Source organism: Oryctolagus cuniculus, chromosome 6 (genome assembly GCF_051225735.1).
Source record: "Oryctolagus cuniculus isolate XC-2025 breed Fujian yellow rabbit chromosome 6, ASM5122573v1, whole genome shotgun sequence".
In the NCBI taxonomy this organism is placed as follows: Eukaryota; Metazoa; Chordata; class Mammalia; order Lagomorpha; family Leporidae; genus Oryctolagus; species Oryctolagus cuniculus.
This window is the reverse complement of record NC_142872.1, coordinates 86,700,352-86,718,060: the sequence shown is the minus strand read 5'-3', so window position 1 is coordinate 86,718,060 and position 17,709 is coordinate 86,700,352. Positions and strand designations below refer to the sequence as shown.

Sequence of the window (17,709 nt, the reverse complement as noted above, 5' to 3'; positions counted from 1 at the left end):
ACATTGCACAGGAAATGAACTCTGTCTGCAACATGAATGGACCAATATTCCTCCCCAGTTGATACTCCATTAAGAACACAGTCCTGACAACACCCAGCTGCAGCTGTAGGCCCTGAGCAGCAAAACTATGGCCAAACCCTTAACCACAGACAAGCAAGAAACAACTACAGGATCCCCCTTTTCTAGTAAGATATTTATCCTTCCACATAGAGAGAACACAGCAGCACTGCATGAAGCATTGCTGTTCCAGGTTCACAGTAACCTTATGAAGGTTTATACCCCCTTTTAAAAACAGACACACTGAGGCACCCAAAGAGGGAAAGAAATTCGCCATAAGTCAAAAGAGCTGGTTATAAGAGGAATTCGGGTGCAAACCAGGCAATCTCTCTGCAAAGTTCCATTCTCAACCACTCCACCCACTACCTAAATCACTGTGGTTCATGTCGTCTTGCTAAAGTTTCTCCCCAAAAAAGATGCAATGGCAAAGAGAGCAGGCACAAGGTAACAACTGGACAGAGATGTGACCCACTGAGACAGGAAGAGCCCAGGAGAGAAAAAGGGTATCTTGCAAGCAGACACGGTTATAAAAAGCTACAGTACAAGATATTACAGTTATCTAGCACTTAAAACTGTCACAGGAAGATTTTTAAAGAAAAGTCTCCATTTTCAAGTAAAAAAAAAATTAAGAAACTGTGCTCTCAGCAATATTAAAGGCTCTTGATACTTATTTTAAAAGAAAGTTTATTGCACATTAGAAACAGTCAGTTTAACACTTAAAAGGATTGTGTCCCCATGACTCCTTCCAGCTGGAATTACACATGAAACAGTGATATCAATGCAATTAAGTATTTTATAAACACTGCTGAGGGGTCAGAAAGAGGGAGGTTCATTCACTGACTAATAACGCAGTAATAAACAAACAGCAATGTTATGCAACTGAGAAAATTATTATAATTGACTCTACACAGCTGGGCAAGAACACAGCCTGGCTATGTATATTAGCTGACAAGTGCTTTGTGAGGGTAGATTTGGGTTTTAGAACTGTTCAGATTTGAGTCCCTTTTACACTCAGACTTTTTCCTCTTACCTGAATACAATTCCACAATTAAAACTGCACAACGGAATGACTTGATGAAGTGCTCCACCAATTGTCTACTAACCTACTTTCACAACAGAAGAATAAACACGTAGAGTGGCTGGGAGGCTGAACCTTCTTGAGAGGTGCTTATTTTAAATCTCTTCCCTTATGTGTGCACAACAATATGAAGAATGAATGCTTCTAACACCTTAGCATACTGGAAGCAAGAGCCCAAAACAAACCAACATTTCACATTTAAAGATCTGAGTTTGTATTCCTGGAGTTTCTTTCACACATTGTTGTTTTTTTTTTCCTTTTGCAGGGCTTTATTTTTGCTAAAGTACCCACCAGAACACAGGCCAAAAAAAAAAAACCACCCCCAATTACCATATTTAAATTTAAACAGATGTATCAAAATAGCAACAGAAAGTGATTCCTCTGTTTCCCTCAAACCACTGAAGTCTGAGTATTAGAACTAGGGAAGCACTACTGTCTTGGGTTCAAAAGAGACGCTGGTAAAAATCCCTGGTTTCATCAATTAAATGTAGTTCAAATACAAACCAAACCAAAATAAGCCTTTTCTTGGGAGACATTACAGCTAGATATTGTCCTGTAACTACATGGAGTTTCTCTTAATTAAATGACTAAATCTGAACAAATTTGCGATCTTTATCTTGTTCTTATCTGCATAAAACCTAACTAACTTCTAACTCAAATGGTTGATTAGCTAACTATAAGGGCAGAGGTACACATGTATCTTCAATAGGCACACATTTTACATCAATGATATCTATTTTTATGAGATAAAAGTACTAAAGCTTTAATGGTGGCAATTAAAACAGCCAAGAGTTTGAGCAGCTCGATGGCTGAGTCACAGACCTTCTACCTATAATGGGATCCATTATATCTTTGAGCTCTGTTTGAGGGAGTAAAAGAGGAACAGATTTTTAAATATGGTTATAAAACAGCAGTACCCTCTGAACTAAGCTCTTTCAGTTTAAACAGCTGTTTGATTTAGCCTGGCCCTAGCATCAGCAACCTTCCTTAGAGTTCCTAAATACTTATGCCTATCTGAAAATACTTGAACACTTTGAAAAATGCTATGGAGGTGCCATTATATAAGGATTTGTATTCAAGTTATTTATTTCTATTTTAACTTGTTACATCAAAAATTTGGAGCAGGCATTTGGCCTAGCAGTTAAGGCACCTGCTTACAATGTTAGAGTATGATTCTTACATTGGGGTCATTCCTGTTTCTACTTCCCAACTGCAATTCTCTGCCATTGCTGACCCCAGGAAGAAGTAGCAGCAACAGCTACTTGGGTCCTTGCCACCCACATAGGAGACCTGGACTGAGTTCCAGACTCTTGGCTTTGTTCTGGCCCAGCCCTGGTTGCATGGGGACTTGGGGAGTGAACCAACAGATGGGAGCATGCTCCCTTTATCTGTCTGCCTCTAAAATAAATAAAACTATAAAAAGAAAAAGTAGTCATCATGTTTTCAAAATACTCATAGTGACTTCAGACAGAGTATCTTCATTTCTACATAATATACAAATACTTACATTCTAAAACTTTAATTTAAATGCAATTGATGAATAAGAATGTAAATATTCTTATCACTTTGGTATGTTTTAACAATGTGTATCTATGAACATCAGCAAAAAGGAGTTGAGTTCTTCATGGCAGTTTACCACTATTTTTGGGAGTTATTGGAATAAGCTCTGCATATCAAAAAAGCAACACTCAGCTAGCATCTAGTCCAAGGCTTCTCTAAACTCAAGAACCTAAAGATTTTCTCTAGTTTATACTATAGCAAATTCAGAAATATAAACAGAGATTATTTTGGGAACAACCTCCCAGGCTTTTTACCTGTGAGCAGGACCACCACCCCCATGGACAGCTGGCAAACAGGAAACAGCATGCAGAACAGATTTCCCTCCAATTAAGGAGGAGGGAACCAGCACAGATGGGGGCAGCTTTGGAGCAGTCCTGGCCCAGATGGCTGTAATGCCGCTGAGACCTCCCAGGGCTGCACTGGTCTGCAGCCACCCCACCCGAGTAGCAGGCACAGCACGCCAGACTCCCACTAGGTGCACACCTCTACGTGCTAGGAGCTCCTTTTAGATATGTTGCTAAGAGAGAGACTAGAAAAAAGAACCCAGAGAACTGAGTATTAGGTGCGTGCCTCGATTTTTCATCCAAGAGGAAGTCAGATGAGCTGATCTATAAAGTGTCTTCCACAGCTCTTTGCTTTCAGTGCTGCTCCAGTCACAATGACCCCATGCATCTATGAGGACTGTCGTAAGGAATGACGCATTTGTAGGGTGGGGTAGGGAAAGTAAAGATAATTTCAGAGGAAAATATTAAGAAAGTTTCTCAGATACACACAAAACAAAGAAAATTTATTTGAAAATCTCAACAGAAAGGCCAGAATTAAATAAAATATACCAGAATTAGAAATTTAAATGAAGAGTAGGGCTGTAGCCTAAAAGTTAAGACGTCCACCACCTTATCAGAGTACCTGGGTTTGATGCCCAACCTGAGCACCTGAGTCTAATTTCCTGCTAATCCAGATCCTGAGAGACAGCAATGATGGCTCAAGCAATTGGGTTCCTGCCACCCACATGGGAGAGACAGGCTGAGTTCCTGGCTTTGGTCTGGTGCAGCTGCTGGAATCTGGGGGTGCAAACCAGCAAATGGGAATGCTCTTTGTCCACCTGTACCCCACCCTCCTTCCCTCTATCCCTCAAGTAAAATTTAAATAAAATCTTCAAATATAACTCACTTTCCCATTAAAAAAGAAAATTTCTAAAACATTCCAATAATGCATAATCTCATTTCACAGAAACCCAACACCTATGTTTTCTCACAGTAACTTTAGTCCCTGATGAATATGTCATGAAGTAATACTCATTAGGTGGCTCACCATGCACAGAACAATAATGCTTAGGTATACAAAATTCATTCACACTGCAATCCTCTCAAGTTCTAGATCCAGAACAAATAAACCATGAAGGCAGGGCACAGGGTGGGTGAGGCAGAAAGAACAAAAACCGAAAATCAATCAGCACTGAGTCCCAGCATTGCGAGAAATCAGGTTCAAGAGTTACAGGATAGGGAAAGTCACTCAGAAAAGGGCTCGTGGGACCTGCAGACAGGGCAGGGAAGGCTGACGGGACTCAAACTCCTCAGAGCACAGCTAAGCACGGGGCTCGGACATTCAGCATCACAGTGCCGCCATGAGCTTTGGAATACCAGCTAGGCCAATCCTGTGGTGGCCGTTAGCTTCTAGCAGCACAACCCCCAACAGCAGGGGTGGGGAACGTTCTGGCCTGCAGGCTGGGGAAGGCCTATGAAATCATTTGGTCTGGCTCTGCCAAGGTAACCACAGGTGCAAATGGAACTTGAAATTCAATAAAGCTTTAGCAGGTTAATTTTTATATTAATAAGTTTTGTATGGCCCTCAAATGATGTTATAAATTTCTAAATGGTCCTTGGGAAAAAAAAAAAAAAAAGGTTTCCCACCCCTGCACTACAGCACCAATCTTTTCTTCTTCTTCTTCTTTTTTTTTTTTTAAAGGTTTTTACTTGAAAGACAAAGTTACAAAGAGGCAAAGGCGGGGGTGGGGGGGACGGGAGGGAGGGCCTTCTAACTGCTGGTTCACTCACCAAATGGCTGCAACGGTCGGAGCTGGGCCAATCAGGAACCAGAGCTTCTTCTGGGTCCCCCACACAGGTGCAGGGGCCCAAGGACTTGGGCCATTTTCTACTGCTTTTCCCAGGTCACAGCGGAGAGCTGGATGGGAAGTGGAGCAGGCGGGACTCAAACCAGCGCCCATGTGGGATACCTGTGCTGCAGGCGACAGCTTTACCTGCTATGCCACAGTGCTGGCCCCATACAGCACCAATCTTTAAAATCATCATTTAAAAGAAGTCTGCCTCATGGAATAATTTGAATAGCTATCTCCTCCAAACTGCTCTCCCAGTCTACCTCTGACTTTGCCTCCTGCCTGACCAGTTCTTTCCATCTGCCGTCCAGCCACACCGTCTCTTCTGCTTTGTCAAAGATGTACAGCGCATCTCTGGACACAGCTTCCTCCAGCCCCTGTGCTGCTTCTCTGCTCTCCTTCACAGCAGAATTCTTGAAAGAGTGACAATATTTACTGCTGTCACTTCCCACCTAACAATGTCATTACTTCTAAAAATGGCTCACATCCAGGTGACCTCTAAGGATCTCCTTTGTCCTTCTCACCTCACTTGACCAAGGAGCACCCCTGACACAGCTGCTCACTGCTCTGTTCTTCCTGGGACACCCAGGTCAGGCCTCTCTCCTCCCCCTCCCAGTCTCTTCCTTGTTTCTCATCTGCGGTGTTCGGGGAATCTGTGTTTGGGTCCCATCTCTATGTGTGCTCCTTCCTTCCACTCAGGGACTGTCACACTCTAACCACTATAAGATGATGAGTCCTGGGGCTGGTGCTGTGGCATAGTGGGCTGGACCTCCACTTGTGGCACCAGCATCCCAGGTGAATATGGTCCGTGTCCCGGCTGCTCCTCTTCCAGTCGAGTGCTCTGCTGTGGCCTGGGAGGGCAGTAGAGGATGGCCCAGGTGCTTGGGCCCCTGCGCCCACATGGGAGACCTGGGGAGGCTCCTGGCTCCTGAGTTTCAATTGGTCCAGCTCTGGCCATTGCGACTGTTTGGGGAGTGAATCAGCACACGGAGGACCTTTCTCCGTCTCTCCCTTTCTCTCTGTAACTTTGCCTCTCAAACAAAATCTTAAAAAAAAGATGATGAGTCCTAGAGTCTTTCCTCCAGCCCAGACCACTCCCTTGAACTCTAGACCTCTCTATCCAAATCTCTGCCTGACATTTCCACTTGGATATCCCAACAAGCATCTCAAGCTTTATGCATTCTGAAAGAGATGCTTGATTTCTCCACCCGACTCCATCTCCACAAGTTGTTACTCTACTGAAACTACCACTTGGTCTTACATCCCACCTCCAATCCAATCAGTAAATCATGTTGGCTCTACCTTCACTACTCACAGAGAAGATCCCTCTAATGACTTCTCCTTGACTACTGCAACAAGCCTTGATAGCTGTTCTCCTGTTTCTAGCCTTGCCTTTACTCTAATCTAAGGGATCCTTTACAAATGTAAATCAGATCATGCCAGGTCTCTCTTAACGACCTGCACTACCTTCCCAGGAAAATCTCAAGTCCTCACCTCATCCTACAAGGTCCTAATTGATACAGCCCTCTGCCCCTTCCTTAATAGTGTCTCCTATGATTCTCCTGCCTTCTTTCTCTCCTCCAGCACAGATTCTTGGATTATTAGTAAGTAAGTCAGACTTCCTTCTACCTGAGGGCCTTTGCACCGACTCTCTCTGCTCCCTGAGCTCTTCTCCAAAATATCTCCATGGCCACCACACCCATGCTTCCTTCAGGAGGTTTAGGCAGCAACACAGAAAGTTATGTGACAAATGTGAACAACTGTTAGTTGTAGGTGAAAGGCATTCACTGTTATGCCTTCAACATTTCTGTAGACTGGAGATTTCTTAAAAATCAAAGTGGGAGGGGGAAACATTCCTTGCTGTTACAACACCACTCCCTGTTATGTCTCATTGCCAAGCGTTCCTGCCTCATGCTCTCTTCCTTTATGTTCTCCCTTAAGTTCTGGGATCCCATTCTCCCCAGGACACAGAGAAGTGCTCATTACCATCGGAGACTAGATGCTTCCTCTTGGCATCTGAAGATCCACAGGCCAAAAACCATGATTACTTTCCTCTGCCCACCTCTTATTTATATATTTATTTAAGACTTACTTATTTCACTTGAAAGTCAGAGTTGTAGAGAGGGAGGGAAACACAGAGAAAGGAGAGATCTTCCGTCTCCTGGTTCACTCCCTAGATGGACACAATGACCAAGGCTGGGCCAGGAAAATCCAGGAGCCAAGAGCTTCATTAAACACTTCGGCCACTTCTGCTGCCCTTCCTAGGCCATTATCAGGGAGCTGGATTGGAAGCTGAGCATCTGGGACTCAAACTGGCACTCATATGTGATGCTGGCATTGTAGGTGGAGGTTTTACCCATTATACCACAACACTGCCCCACCCCTGGGCTTTCCCATCTTGGTTAACAGTGTCACAGTGATATCTAGTCATCCAACTTAGACAGAATCCTCTTTTTTCCACACCATTACTAGCCTCATCCCCAGCTGGTGATTGAAACTGGCTTCCCCTCCAGATCCTCTTGGCGATCCTGTCTTGTCTCCTCCAGCTATGTTTCCCTAGCCTGGGCCAGTATCAAAGGACTTTTTCCCACTGATTTCATCTTCTATAGATTTTAGCTAAGATAGCATTCTAAGGTGTAAATTGCCTATGATTTTGTACAACTTAGCAATGATTCTCTGTGAACAACACCTAAAACTGAGACCCGCAGCAGGGCTGTTCAGGGTCTGCCCTTTCCAGTCCCATGTCCTGCCTCTCTATCATCCATTGCACCCTAGTCAAATCTAACATCACAAAAAGGTCCTTTGCTCTTTCCCAATTTAGTCCTCGTGGAGATATCATTCCTCTTCCTAGAATGCCCTTTTCTACTCAGTCCTCATTTCCTTCTCAACCTTCAAAAGTCAATTTTGGGGGCCGGCGCTGTCGTGTAATAGGCTAAGCTTCCTCCTGAAGTGCCAGCATCCCATATGGGCACCAGTTCGTGTCCTGGCTGCTCCTCTTCTAATCCAGCTCTCTGCTGTGGCCTGGGAAAGCAGGAGGAGATGGCCCAAGTCCTTGGGTCTTGCACCCTCATGGGAGACCCAGAAGAAGCTCCTGGCTCCTGGCTCCTGGCTCCTAGCTTCGGATCAGCCCAGCTCCAACTGTGGAGGCATTTTGGGGAGAAACCAGTGGATGGAAGATCTTTCTCTCTGTCTTTCCTTCTCTCTGTCTGTAACTCTCCCTCTCAAATAAATAAATAAAATCTTAATTTAAAAAAAGTCAATTTCAACGCAACCTCTTCCCAAGGCCTTCCTTTATCTTTCGGAGGAGAGGCAGGTGCTGTCACAAGACCAACTAACGTAGAGCACACTGCTTATTTATTTACAAATCCTCTGGTTCCCTGGACCATGAGCCCCTGAAGGACAGCAGCACTGTTACATCCCATTACTGATAGATAGATATACTCCCACCCTTCCCCACCACCTAATGCCAGAACTGACTCATTCCATAGTTTTAATCCTTGTGGGTGGAATACCAAAATCTCCCAACGTCTTCAAATGTGAATATGGATGTCATGCCCCCACTGTCAGTCTGGGCACAGAAGTTGCTCATGTACACTGTATTCTGAAAGACATACCACCTTCTGCATTTATACCTTACAGGAGCAACACTTCTGTGTGATGCCTTAAATTTATTGTTAATAAATATAATGAATGTATACAGAAATGAAGGCATGTTTTACTGACTAGTCTAAGGTAATGTCACCCCCTAAAAGTACCATGTCTGCATAAATTTCTTGTCACCCTTTTACCTGGCTGAAGCACCACTTTCTCTCCTGGCCACACAAATAATTAAGTCTGCATTTGTCTCTCTTCATTGCAGTTTTATCAATGCAGGGTAACTGGAATTCTTCTAAGGGGACAACAGCTTATTCCTATGGCTCTGGGACTTCACAGAGTGGCAACTGGCACACTGTAAGTGTACAATGTTGACTGATACAAGAAATCAATGGAGAGATGAGGTTCTTGCCTCATTTTTTACTATCCTGAATAGGAGAAAACAGGCAGGAAATGCTGACTGCCTACTATGAACTAACTACAATTACACATCTCATTCCCAGAAACGTGCTGTCAAACTGAAGCACTTTCTAAAGAGAGACCTGGAAAAAGTACCAGAATTTGAATTCCAAAAATAAAAAAGTAAAGATTCTTTCCAATAATAGCTAAACTGCATCAATCATACTTTTTTAAAATCAAAATATGGCTTATGGTTTTACTGCACACAGCTTTACAAATTCAAGTGGTTAGTGATCTGTGAAATACTTCAGTCACTTCAGATACAAGGGTAATGCACATGAATTTCAACTTGTGGATAGTTCCCCTTTTTTCTCTGACCACAGTCATTTTCGGGTGAGGTAGGGGATGATTATGTACCTTCCAGTGAAGCCCAAGAAGACAGCTCTAAGACAGAGAAAGGATGGGGGCAGCAATAGGACAGGAGGGGAAGGAAGGGGCAGCCCAGGGGGTCTGTGCTGGGTTTAAGGAGCTTCAGTTCCACTTTCCATGCAGAAAGATCACAAAATTCACAACTAAATTCTATAACCAACATCCTTTCGAAACCTCAAACTCTCAAACATTAATCCATCCTCTATCTTCCTACCCCATTCCCAAAACTAAAAACAACCCTTGTATTCTTTTCCTCAATTCTTCCACTTAATTATGCGGCCATTACTTGTCCAGTAAGCAATCAAGAAACATTGCAGTGAGCCTGTTCAGTTCTGCTCCTCGAACTCCTGACAGCACACACAGCGCTGTCTTAACTCAGTCCTGTCACCAGCCATCTTTTCCCAAGGCCCATGCTGTCAGATGTTGAAGCTGCCAGCCACATATGATTGCCAGGCACGTGCAATGAGTCTGGCTGGAACTAAGATATGCTGTATTAAATCACAATACATCTAATTGATATGATAAAAACAAAGATGTAAAAATAACATCAATATTTCTATACTAAATTGCTTGTTGAAATGATACTCGAATATTCCATGTTAAAACAGTATTCTTGATAAGTTTTGTATTAAATAAAATATACTGTAATTAATTTTGCTTGTTTCTTTCTACTCTTTTAATGTGGCAACCAATTTTAGACAGCCTGCATGGTTCCTACCATGTTCCCAGCGCACAGTGCTGCCTGGGAAGACTCCTGGTTTCTTTGCTGGCCTTGCCTCTGCAGTCTCCTCTTATCCAACTACCATCCCCAGAGCCTTCCGTGCTGCTGGTCCTGGCTCACTTACAGCCATCAGAAACAATTCAGACAGAAGATACCTCCCTCAGTAAATGTCTGTAAATATCACTCTTGTTCCCAAATTCCCCAAGACTCCTCTTTGCTCCCTTACCTCTGAGTATATCACACATCCAATGAAAACCTATAAAATGTGTGTGCTACACACTGAGGATACAACAGAATATGATCGGCAGGGACACTGAGCTTACTCCCTTTAGAATACAGAGTAGATGACAGAGGGCACTAGCAAAAGTATAGTCCCAGTAACAGTAAAAATAGCAACAATGTGACATTAACAGTAATAATAAATGGAGACAGTTGGCAAATCATTTACTAGGCATGATTCTAAGCATATTACACACATCTTCTCACTTAATTCTCCTAACGATGTTTTTCAGGTAAGTCAGAGCGTGGCTCCCATTTTAGAGGGGAGAAAACAGAGGCCCAAAGAAGCCACGTAATTCACCCTGAGTCACACAGCTCATTAAGTGATGGGGCAGGACTCCAAGGCCAGGCTCTTCAACACTGTTCTGTGCTGCCTCCAAAGAGAGCTGACCAGGCAGCTCAGGGAACACAGGCTGCGGTAGGCTCCATGCTTGCTGGAGGCAGGCAAGGCCTTGCAAAGGAAGGGATTTCTAAAATAATGGGGGCAGCTTTGGGGTCAAAAGCTCTGGAGTTAGAAGACTGTGAAGAACTAAAATCAGTTTACTTTGCCTCAGGAAGAGAAGCAAAGGTTATCTGTGATTTAGGACAGAACTTTCTGAGAGGATCTGCAAAGAGAGGGGGATGCCGGGGGTGCATGAAGAGCGGACACAAACTGATCCTCAAGTCTGGTGAGACTGATCAAAAACGTGAAAATCAGGGTCGGTCTTCTGACCTAGTGCTTAAGACGCTGTCTCAGCTGGCGCCGCTGGCACCCTGGTTCTAGTCCCGGTTGGGGTGCCAGTTCTGTCCTGGTTGCCCCTCTTCCAGTCCAGCTCTCTGCTGTGGCCCAGGAGTGCAGTGGAGGATGGCCCAGGTCCTTGGGACCCGCACCCGCAGGGGAGACCTGGAGGAAGCACCTGGCTCCTGGCTTCAGATCTGTGCAGTGCGACGGCCCTAGCGGCCATTTGAGGGGTGAACCAACAGAAGGAAGACCTTTCTCTCTGTCTCTCTCTCTGTCTAAATCTGCCTGTCAAAAAAAAAAAAAAAAAAAAAAAAAAAAAAAAAAAAAAAAAAAAAATACTGTCCCACAACACAGCACTGGGTTCAATTCCCAGACCCTGAGGGGCAGTGGTGATGGCTCAACTGAGTCCCTAGAGACCTGGATTTGCATTTGTTGGTTCCAATCCCAGCTTTTCAGGACATCTGTCCATGGCACCAGCAGGGACAGTGTCTTAAACCAGCAGGCAGGAGTGCTCTGTCCTCCTTTCAAATAAATAAATACATATTAAAAAAAAAATAACAGGAAGTCAGGTCTCCCACTCAAGGCACCTGAACCTGATCTAGCCTGGCCAGAACCTCAACATTTTTTACCCAGGGAAAACCCAAACACAACTAATTCTCCTGAAGGAATTCTCAGCCAGATGCTCTCTACTGGCACTGAAGAGCTTACCCACTTTGTCTGAGGTCTACATCTTTAACCAAGGTCTATATCTGGATGTTAAGAAAATTTCTAGGGGCCAGTGCTGTGGTGTAGCAGGTAAAGCTGCTGCCTGCGGTGCCGGCATCCCATACGGGCATGGGTTCAGGACCCAGCTGCTCTACTTCCGATCCAGCTCTCTGCTGTGGCCTGGGAAAGCAGTGGAAGATGGCACTGATGGAGCTCCAGGCTCTTGGCTTTGGCCTGGCCCAGTACCAGCCATTGTTGGCCTTTGGGGAGTGAACCAGAAGACAGAAGATCTGTCTCTCTCTCTCTAACCCTGCCTTTCAAATAAATAAGTCTTTTTTAAAAAAGAAGAAGAAATAGACAGGGTCTGTGAGGGATAAGTAACACCTCAATTCTACTTTACCTTCTGACTCCCAAACACAGGTTAGATTTTTTTCCCTAGGTAAAAATGTATTCATAATTTTGTAAAGGAAAGTTATTATTTGGAATTTCTCTGTAAAACAGCAATATTCAAAATATATTCTGTGGATCCTAGCACAAAGCCCCAGGGATTCTTCCAGGACACTAACAAGGTCAACACATTTTCATGATATCCTGCAACATTCTCTGACTTTTTCACTGTATTGACATTTACACTGATGGTGAAAATGCAATAAAGACACTAGTAATCATCATTCTCCTCATGCCCACAAACTCATATGAAGGGGAAAAAATAGCCAACTCATTTAAACAAACCAGGTAAAAATTGATTGTTATTATTCTTGATCCTTTCAGTCTCCTGTGTGAGGGAAGGGACGTGCACAATGAAACACACGGCTGCACGGAGGCTACGGCCAAGAAAAGCACTTGTGAGCTGCACTCGCTGCCTCTTCTCAAGGAACACTATTTTTACTTGAAAGAACAACTGAAAAGCAAACCATAGTTATTCAGATTCTGGTATTTGGCAGTAATTTTCTGGAAATAAACAAACTGAGGCTGCCACTTCAAGGGAAGTGACAGTGTTTATGTACAACACTAAAATACGAGCTTTCAAGCAAAAGTCAGAATTTTGAAAACTAAGACCTTGACAAATACCCAATCTTTAAAGAATTTTGTTAAGCTGGTAGTGTATTAATATGATTTTTTTAAAAAATACTGTATATAAAATTCAAATTGGCATAATTCCACGAACTAACATTATTAAAATAACCAAAACATGATGCTATAAATTCTTATATGCTTAACCACACTATTCAATGTACAAGCTATTGGGGTGGGCATTGTGGTACACTGAGTTAAACCACTATTTGGGACACCCATGTTCCATATTGGGTGCTGGTTTGGATCCTGGCTCCTCAACTTCCCATCAAGCTTCCTGTTAATGCCTCCTGGGAGACGGCAGTTGATGGTTCTGACATCCATATGAGAGACTTGGATGGAGTTTTGGGCTCCCAGTTTTGGCCTAGCCCATTCTGGCTGTTGCAAGCATTTTGGGAGTGAACCGGAGGATGGAAATTTGTTATCTGTCTCTCCTCCTCTGTCTCCATCTCTCTGTTTCTGTGTCTTTCAAGTATATGAAAGTGAAGATTCTGGGGGACAAAGTACAAGCTACAAGACCAATGGATTCCAGTGTACAGAAATTTGGTACAGCTTCATCTCCTGTACTCCAACTAAGATTTAAGGAACTACTATTTGTTGAGTTTTGGTTAAGTGTCAAAGAAGAATATCCACACTCTTCTGAAAGGGTATTAAAACACTCCTCCTTTTTACAGCTTTAGCTCTGTGTGAGGACTGATCGTGCTCATATACTTCAACCAAAACATCATACTGCAGCAGACCGAGTGATGCAGCAAACACAGGATTCAGTTGTCTTCTAATAGGCTGGGCATTAAAGGGGAGTAAAAATACAAAAACAGTGCCCCTTCCCTCTCTACATTTCTGTTGGAACTGTTATTTTTTTATTTTCAAAATGTTACTTATGCTAATGAGTTTATTGTTAAGTAAAAACAAATTTTTACATCTCTTGGCTTTAAATTCTAATATAGAAAATTATAGATAAAATCACCAAAATCAAAAGCTCTTTGAGATTCTCCATATTTAAGAGCATCAGGATTCTGGAACCAAAATATCTGGAAACATCACGTTAAACAAAAACACAGCTGTGACAGAAGCAGGTACTTGTCTCCAGTGCTGGGGATTCTGCCTCAGCAGAAATGTTCTTTCTGAGGCTCATGCTTCTTCTGATTACCTACAGTATTCTGGTATCTACGGGTCAAAGAGAATAGTTCAAAATATATCCTACCAGAACTGGCACTGTCTTCTTTGGTATTTAACTCTCTGAAGGTGATTCAATACTAGTAAGTCTCCTTACTAAGTCAATTTGTTCCATTACCTGGATCTGGTTTCTACTATTTCATCTTGATAAATGTACAATCCATGAAATGGGGCCTGCACTGGGACACATCAGATTAAGCCACTGCCTGCATTGCCAGTATCCCACACCAGAGCGTCGGTTTGAGTCCCAGCTGCTCTGCTTCTGATCCAGCTCCCTGCTAATCACCTGGGGAAAGCAAGAAATGACCCAAGTTTTTAGATCTCTGTACCCACATGGGAGACCTAGATTGAGTTCCTGGCTCCTGGACCAGCCCCAGACATTGCAGCCATTGGAGACGATCTCTCTCTCTCTCTCTCTCTTGCCCTCTTCCTCTCCATCATCCTGCATTTCAAATAAATAAAATAAATCTTTAAAAAACAAACAACCCATGGAATAATTATTCAAGGTTTTCCACCAAGCTGGGCAACTAGTAGTAAAACTTGCTCTGAAGATGTCCAGACCAAAACTGTCTTAGCCGTGCTCTAAAGTAGCCCTTCACAGCTGTTGACACATCAGAGTCAAATAATGACCCTCAAAATAAGGATCAAGGCAGCACTTGGGCATCTCTGATTAGAAAACATTTGGGTGGGGGCCAGTGCTGTGGCACAGTAGGTTAGGCTGCCATCTGCAGCACCAGCATCCCATATGGAAGCTTCCAGGTACTGGCTGCTCCACTTCCTATCCAGCTCCTTGATGATGTGCCTGGAAAAGCAGCAGGAGATGGCTCAAGTGCTTGGGCCCCACAACCCACAAGGGAGACCTGCAGAAGGTTCCTGGATCCTAGCTTCAGTTTGGCCCAGCCCTGGCTGTTGAGGCCATTTGGAGAGTGAACCAGCAGATGGAAGATCTTTCTCCTTCTCCCTCCTTCCCGCCCTCTCTCTCTGTAATTCTGACTTTCAAATAAGTTAATGAATACATCTTAAAAAAGAAAACATTTTGGTGATTCTGGTGTACAGAAGACATTAAGAATCAACACTAGATGTCTGCTAATACTAACTGAAAGAATTAAAAAGGAGAGAATGATCCAACATGGGAGGCAGGATACACAGCAGACTCATAGAATGACAGAGTCCTAAACAGCACTCTGGCCTCAGAATCAGCCCTTAAGACATTCGGATATGGCTAAAAAGCCCATGAGAGTTTCACAGGCATGGAAAGGCCAAGACACTGTGGCAAAACAAAACAAAAAAAATGATCTAAATGAAAGGTATCTGTGAGTGAGATCCCAGCGGAAAGAATGGGCCATCAAAGAAGGAGATACCTTTCTCTGAAGGGTGGAGAGAACTTCCACTTTGACTATGGCCTTGTCTAAATAAGATCGGAGTTTGTGAACTCAAGAGGCTTCCATAGTCTTGGCAGCTCATGACAAGAGTCTCAGGTGATTACTGACATCATAAATAAGAGTGTCAATTGTTAAATCAACAATGGGAATCACTGTGCACCTACTCTCCATGTAGGATCTTTGTCCTTAATGTGTTATACTATGCGAATTAACGGTAAAACTACTACTCAAACAGTACTTTACACTTTGTGTATCTGTGTGGGTGCAAACTGTTGAAATCTTTACTTAGCATATATACTAAGTTGATCTTCTATATATAAAGATAGTTGAAAATGAATCTTGATGAAGAATGGAATGGGAGAGGGAGTGGGAGATGGGATGGTTGTGGGTGGGAGGGAGTTTATGGGGGGAAAAGCCGCTATAATCCAAAAGTTGTACTTTTGAAATTTATATTTATTAAATAAAGGTTGAAAAATTAAAAAAAAAAAAAGGAATCAACACTAGAAGTAACTGATCACCCTACTGGTCTTCCAACTAGGAAAAGTGAAACACTGGAGAACCATGAAGAGTTTCCAAGGAACAGGAACACATCAACTCCCTACTCAAATCTAACTGCCTTTTCTCCCCAGCTCCCCCCCCCCCCGCCACCTTCCTTCATACAATCACTTCTCCTTAGAAAAATTCCTCTCTCCCATTTCAAACCTTATTATAATTGGGTGTTAAAACCTCTGGAGCATGAGCCCCTTAAGGAGAAGGCCCCCAGAAGCAAAGTATAGAATTGTAGTAAGAAATATCAAACAGGAAAGTACCTCAACTCATCCAGGAAACAAATGCCTATTTAGTAATAAGAGTGTCTGCAGACAAACGCATTTTAATGTATTTAGATAAACTGAAAAATAAACTCATAATTTTTTAAAAAAAATGTATTTCAAAATTCTTTTAAGGGACCAAAATGTTCAAAGATTTCTGCTCTGTCAATTATGACTCCATGACTCCAGAAGTATACTATCCAATATAGTATTAACTAGCCCAGTGTGGCTAATTAAGTTTAAGTTGGATGAAATTAAATAAAATTAAAATTTTGTCAGTCACACCAGCCCCATTTCAAGGGCTTCAAGTAGATAGCACAGAGAACATTTCCATCATACTAGAAAATTCCATAGGACAGAGGTGCTCTGCGATCTTGACTTAATAAAGACTGAATTCCTTTCCAAGGGAGATCCTGGGCTTACCTACAATGTTTTGGCCCCACTGCCAGTAAAGATGGGAAATTTCCATGCAGGTAAGAACGAAGTTAGGAACTCAGCTTCCATAACAGAATATTCACTCTACAACCCTCTCATCTGAGAAAATAGAAAGGCTATCCTCTCCAGAAACTGTATATGAAATTTGGTACTTTGGATTCTTTTTATTAAGATTCACAAATATAATAGTAAGCATTTTAAAATGAACATTTCAGGGGCATTTAATATATCTGCAATAATTCAGATGCTTAAAGACCTAAAGAATGTGTCAAACTATTTTTGGCTAAGAGTATGTCCATGGCATTATGAATAGATAAAAAATATATGGGGTATTATCTCAGATATGCAACGCACCCACTCAGGGTTTTTTGTTTTGCATGAAGCATTTGGGACTAAGACTTAAAATTAACAACTTTGAAAAATGGCATTTATGCCTAAAAACAAGATGATATTACTTAAAATAGTGTGCTGTGCTTAAAATTTGGCTGACAAAAACAGCAAAGATTTATTTCAAAATTAACAAAGTGAGTTGTATCAACATTACCTAAGGATCACGTACCACTCATTGTCTGGCAGGGTCAAAAGACATGAGGTACCCAGCAGTAAGAGGTAAAAGAGAACAAAAGTAGAAACATAAAGGTTACACTGGCTATCCACATAACAAATAACTCCGTTTTCTAGTTTTAGTTGTGTGCTACATCTCATATTCAGATAATTTAAATAATGTGTCTTGTTTGGTTATACCTGAGTGGTTCTATAGGGAAGTCACTAGTTTCAGTTCCTCTGTCACTAGCCCCATTTCAAAGGCTCAATAGCCATTAAGTTCTTGGTAGCTTCCATACTGGGCAGGACATATATGGAACATTTCCATCACGACAGAAAGTTCACAGATACTGAGTACTAAGTTATACATTTTGTACAAACACTCATTATTAGCATGATAATAAAGTACACACAAACTATCTTTAATAAAGTTGAGGGGTAGGCAGTTGGCACAGTGTTTTAAGATGCTGCTTGGGATGTTCACATCCTATACTGTGTTTGAGTTTTGGCTCTGCTCCTGATTCCAGCTTCCTGCTAATGAGACATTTGGAGGCAATAGTTGGGTCCCTGCCACCCACGTGGGACGTGCGGAGTGAGTTCCTGGCTCCCAGCTTCAGCCTGGCCCAGTCCTGGG

At 42.6% G+C, this 17,709-nt stretch overlaps 1 protein-coding gene across 10 annotated transcripts in view; it reads right to left on the bottom strand.

Annotated features, from left to right (window-relative positions):
- Positions 1 to 17,709, bottom strand: part of CHD7 (chromodomain helicase DNA binding protein 7) — a 130,712-nt gene that overhangs the window by 95,230 nt on the left and 17,773 nt on the right. The window contains exon 1 of one of the 10 annotated variants that reach the window (XM_089335282.1): positions 2,950 to 2,971. The exons of the other annotated variants lie outside the window; for them this stretch is intronic. The gene's annotated coding sequence lies outside the window, so the exon portion shown is untranslated. Of the gene's footprint in view, positions 1 to 2,949; positions 2,972 to 17,709 lie in introns of those variants that run through there. 10 annotated transcript variants of the gene reach the window in all.